Source organism: Lissotriton vulgaris, unplaced genomic scaffold, assembly GCF_964263255.1.
Source record: "Lissotriton vulgaris unplaced genomic scaffold, aLisVul1.2 SCAFFOLD_4247, whole genome shotgun sequence".
NCBI lineage: Eukaryota > Metazoa > Chordata > Amphibia > Caudata > Salamandridae > Lissotriton > Lissotriton vulgaris.
Genome location: NW_028251512.1, coordinates 72325 through 78351, shown reverse-complemented (window position 1 = coordinate 78351; position 6027 = coordinate 72325).

The following is a 6027-nucleotide window of genomic DNA, read 5'->3' as shown; positions in this document are numbered from 1 at the left end:
GGAAGCAAGGGCCAGTCTGGAGCAACCAGACCGGCAGTGATGATTCTCGGATGTCGTCACAGAAGGACACAAGCCAGCGGCTAGTGACCAGACAACGTGCTGAGCAGCGAGCAGAAGGGCCCCACGCAGATCGTGGAGATGCTGGGAGACTGCACTTCGGTGCTGGAGCGGCTCAGGGTCGGGGCTTCTCGGACCCCAGAGCACTCACCAGAGAGTTACCTCGATGGTCGTGCTGGTTTTTAAGAGCGTGCAGGTTCTGATGATGGCCGGTCCCTCGAGGTCTCGTCGCACCCACAGATCACAGCTGAGCTGATGACGTGGGTAGAGGTCAGAGGTGCCAGGGAAGCCGGTTCTCGTCGAGCTGGGCCGTCGGATTCCTTGAGGAAGGACTTACAGCAAACCGCAGAGTTCTTAGATGGTGCCCGCTGATGCAGGGTGACTACTCCTTAGCCACAAGGGAGAAATCTTGAGAAGAGTCTTGAAGTCCTTTCGTAGAAAGTATTCTTGATTCAAAGATGATCTAATTTTGAAGGGTCCCCGCTCCGGCCTTTATCCTAAAGAAAGGGGCGGGTACATGACTAGGTCCTGCCCTAAGGGTGGGACCAGGAAGGGGGGTAGTTACACCCCTCTCCCCTGCCGGACTTTCCCCAGGCCAGGGCTGTCGCCCCTGGAACTGGTTCTAACCGGCAGATGCGTAGTGAGCACCGGGGTGCCACTCCGCAGTCACCTTCTCGCAAAAGCCCTACCTACCCAGAATACACAAACCCTGTCTGGGACGGTGCGAACACCGCCCTCGACAGGAAACCCTTTGTCCAAGCGCTCCTCGCTGGAAGGACTCCCAGCAGCAGGAGGTCAGACTCGTGTCTGTGGTGGCAGCATCCATTTTTTGGAGCTGAGGCTTTCGTTAACTTTAACCGGGGTTCACAGTTACGTACATGTCGTGTCCCTCTAGAAGGGCGGAATGCTAACCTCGTCGCCAGAGTTGGTGAGAGGGCAGCATCCCGATTCGTATGACACCTTACTCGACATGTCTTGATAACGCGACACCGAAGTTACCGATGTGGCACGCGTTATCATGGAACAGCCATTGGGTCTTTTCTCCGCAAGCTGCAACCGGCTCGGCTCGGGCCAGAACACAGTTCACACGAGCCCATGCACTCTGCCTTCAGGATTGTCAAGGCCTGCCATAGGAGTGACTGATAGGAACTCGGGTGTCCATTGGATGGTTAGATATAGAGCTACTATACCTAAAGCAAAGGGTGATTAAACGACTTTGCCCCAGCTGTCATGCAGCCAGTTGTGTCAAATTTAGGAGGCCAGCCAGGGGTGGCATAATACATGCTGCAGCCCCTGGCGGCCCTGGGTACACCGATGCCCTGAGTTACAGGGTCTGATAAGGTGGCCCAGTACCAATTGGTAAATGCACCTAGGGTACATGTTGTAATTTAGAAAGAGAACAGCCAGGCTGTGGGTCTGATTGGCAGGCCCACAGCCAGAGAAAGTCGTAAACCAGTGAAACAAAAGCAAAAAATCTGGGTGATCATAGGATTGCAGACCCTACTCTCCTACACCAACCTCTCGAGACAGCCGGAGTTCAACAAGGCATTTCTGGTGCTGTGGGAAGCTAGCCACCCAGGAACCCTCTGTGTGCCCCAGTAAACCTGAAGCCTGCCGAAGAAGAGCATACCCGACCATTGGACCATCCCCCCTTGGGGTTACACGAGGTTTGGCCATGGCCCTGTTGAAAGTTCTGCAGCAACCCCTCAGCGCGGCCTCTTAAAGACCCACACAGCCCATGCAGTCATGTGACAATCCAGGGGCATGGGTCCTCAATGGAGTTCCTGTGAGAGGGGAATCTGAATCGGAGAGATGCATCAGCAGCAGCTCCACGACAGGCACCAGAAAGCATTGAGGTCACAGATGAAGACTGGTCACCCAAAGACCATGGGAGGAAGGCACAGAGCCTGAGTCCTTATGAACACCCAGACTGAGACACCACCCTCTGCGGCTACATGAGTGACCGGGCCGTGGTCCTGTTGGCAGTTCCTCAGTGATGCCTTTGCGCGGCCTACACGAAGTCCGCACAATCCACACTGTCCCATGCCAGCCCGGAAGGAAGGCCATCCAGGAAACTCAGATGAAAGGCCAGGCAGGAGAGGCAAGTCTGAAGCTGCTCGGCTATTGGGAACGGGAAAGCATCATCGCCTCCAAGGAAGGCCATCATCCACCAAGGTCATCCCCCGGATTTGCAGGTTGGCTGTCCACCAGAGCCTGAGCGCCTGCAAGATTCCCAAAGTGAATTCCACCACCGCTCCAGATGCACCGTTATCAGAACTTTGTAAATAGACTCCAACGCAGCGAGACACGGCCTGTCTGAACTACATCGCCGAGGTGGACTACAGCATCCTGACTAGGGGTCCAGAGCTCCAGCCCTGCCCGGCACATGGCCTGAAGAAACTCATTGGTGCTGTATATTGTTTATTTGTTTTCCTCATTGGTTGGACATGTGTTTGTTTCTTCTCATTGAAGTATGGGAGGAATGCAGTGTATTGCGGGACACGTTCTAGTGTTGCAGAGTGTGATGTACTGCACTTCACACCCACCAATTACAGGCGTCACCAGTCAGGTGACCCTGAGAATAAAAGGGGCCAAGCACACATGCCCTGGGCCAGATATAGTACCGTACTTCCGTGTTCGTGTGGTTCATCTGCAAGCATGTGGCCTAGTGCCCACGACATTACATCACCAAGGGGCAAGCAAGTGCTATACAAATGTTACAATATAGAATACTCTTTGAGAACAGAGCAGATAATATTCCTGGAAACAGCATGCTTAATAAATTAAACCAGTAATTCCTCAAATGTGATTTTATGACCCCTCTGGCCTTAAGGCGTACTCAAGGAGTTTGTGACTTTTTAAATAAAAATTCAATCATGTTAAAATCAATTAGGGCAGAGAATGTGGCCTTACGGCTAGGGCGGTTCACCTCGGAGCTGGGGAACCTTGCTCGAGTCTTGGCTGGGAAGCTCAACATTCTGTGATTCTGCCAAATCACATAATCTCCCCGTGCCTAAAAAAAGATGAATGTGTTTGTAATGTAACTGGTGCTCATGTAAAGTGCTCCGATACCTTTGGGTATAGTTAGCACCATATAAAACTCCACACAAAAACATTTAAAAATATATTTAAATATGGCACGAACAATGAGCATTGGAAAACGTTTTCTATAATTTTGAATTACACGAAATATTTCAATATTTGAGCATTTGATTTTATATGTTGGTGTATTGTTTCGAGGTCTAAATCAAAAAATTGATGAAGTCGGGAGTACCCGGCTTTAGCTACTGATTCAGTGGGGTCCACAGAAAACAAAAGGTTAAGAACCTAAGGATTAAACTATTACATGTGCTGCCATTTCAAATACAGGGCCACCATCTGGTGGCTACATATGTGTACTGCTAAAGTTATTAAAATGCTTTTGAAAATACTGGCTGTCTTTTTCTAAATTATAAAGAATTTATGTTTGAAATAAAACCCAAACTGAAACGGATCGTTCAAAATATTGTCAACAAAATCAAAGAAGCACTGGGTTGGAATGGATATGCACATTCCATAACAACAGCTGTGAGTTGACTAGAGCTTCGAAACTACACCTCTCATCATTAGACAATGCAGTTGAGAGAGTGCGAGGTGGCAGGAGTATGTGAGCTAAAAGAGCTTTGTACATCATAGGCCTCACTTTGGGCCAGATGTAGGTATCCAAATACCGGTCGGTAACGGCCGAAAATAACGATTTTCGGCCGTTACCGACCGGTATTTGGATACTGAGATGTAGGGCCACCTAAAATACAGATTCGGTAAAATTACCGAATCGGAAAATTACCGAATCTGTATTTTTAGATGTAGGTAGCACTGTAATCAGTGCTAAAGGGCTTTGAGAATTCGTTATTTACCACCAACTAGAAGTTGGCGGTAAATAATGAAAAGCCTTGAAAAAGCATTTTTTTTGCTTTTCAAACGCTGCCATGTTGCAGACATACATGCCCTTAGGGCATGTATGTCTGCAACATGTGCACCCATACACGATTGAGGGGTGCAACAGGGTGTCAAAGTGACACCCTGCCACCCTTCAATGTGTCCCCCAATTACCGAATCGGTATTTACTTATTCGGCCCATAGGAATGAATGGCAATTGCCGAATCGGTAAATACCGATTCGGTAGTTACCGAATTTCAAAAGAGAAATTACCTACATCCCATTTACCTACTCTTAAATACCGAATCGGTATGATTCGGTATTTAAGAGTAGGTAAATCGAGATTACCTACATCTGGCCCTTTGTCGTTAAAAGCACACTCTTTGCAAATAATTGGATGCACTAGTTGCTGTAAGAAATCTAGCTTCTTCTTTGGCCGTCTATGATGATTTCAGTTTTGCACTTGCTGCCAGCTAACCCTCCACTTTTGTCAATCTTGAGATTTTCTTTGAGTGGTCACTGATTAGGGTTAGCCTTCACTGCCAAGCTGCTGAGCCTAAAACCCTGAGTGTGACCTTGCATGAGAACGCCACTCATCGCTGATAAATTGTACCACTGGGGTCGGAGGGATATTGAACAAAGCAGGATGTAAATGGTACTCATAGTACACCCCACAAGTGATCATGACTGAGGTGTACTGTGTCTGGGACACTAAATTAACTCTGTTGTGGTGAAATGAAGAGAACCATTGAGTGACCCATGAGGTAGCTCTCCTGACCTCTGTAGCATCTTGCGAGTTGGAAATGGGGAATCCTCCTGAGGGACTCCATAGAACTGTTATCTAAGTGCTAGAGGAGAATGCATTGAAGGCTGTTTTAGAACGTTGAGTTTGCAATTACATGCAGATGAATAAAGACATGTAAACCTAAGCTCCATGTGTGACGTAGTCATTGGCAGGTACAAGCATTGGTTTCTGGGGGTGGGCGGAGGGCCTCCGCTTTTCTAATTATCGGTGAGGTGGATGGTAACTCTAAAGGGCAATTACCATCCTATTCACATTATAATAAACTCACTCAGTGCCTTAGCCTGCAAAGTCTGTTCAACAAAACGGATGTCAGGCAGACTAGGCAGGTTCGCATAGCAGGGGCGGATTGGCAAGGCGGGCATTCGGGAATGGGCCGAAGGGCCGGTGCCTCAGTGGGCCGTTTTTTTCTCCCCTGTCCTAGTCCACAGAGAGTGGACTAGGAAAGGGGAGAAAAAAAAACGGCCCACAGAGTGCACGGAGACAGACAGAGAAAATTAAAGCAGCCTCGCTGTGCGGCCGGACAGCGATTGTTAGCTGTGGCCTCTCCTTCACCCCTGCCCTGCCAAGCAATCAAGCTGAGGCTGGGCTGGGGAGGGGTGATTGTTTGCAAGAATCGGCCTCCCTGGGGGCCAGGTGATTCTCAGGCCTTTGAGCCATTTTCACCTCGGCCCCTCTGGGGCCCAGGCAGCCCAGAAACGGTGTTAGTCTTAGCACCTCGCCCACAGCCCTTCACAGTCAGGGCATAGTGGACGAGGAAGAATGGGTCTTGCTGTGGGGACCAGGTGATGTTTGGAATTTTTTTATTTTATTTATTTATTTATGCGATTTTATATAGCGCGGACTTTACCCGAAGGTGTCAGAGCGCTTCACACTAGGAACAGCAATAATACATGAGGAGAAAAATTACAAGTGGACAAATTACAAAAGCAAACGTTAAGTTACATGAATCAAAAGTGACAATAGTGAGCAACCAAAATACATGAGGTAGCAATCGGTACATTACAGGAGGAAAAAGTGATGTGTGCAGGTTACAAAAGCGTACAAAGTACAAGTAGAGGTATAATACTGCAATAAATGGCAGACACTCCAGCACAAGAACAAACGTAACGTAGGCAATGGTGGCACTTGTGCAAGTATCTAAAGCAAACAAAAGTGAGAGGTAGCATACAGTGTGATACCAGAGAAAAGTGACGTGTGCAAGTTACAAAAGGGTACCATACACAGGTACAAGGGTAATACTACAGTAA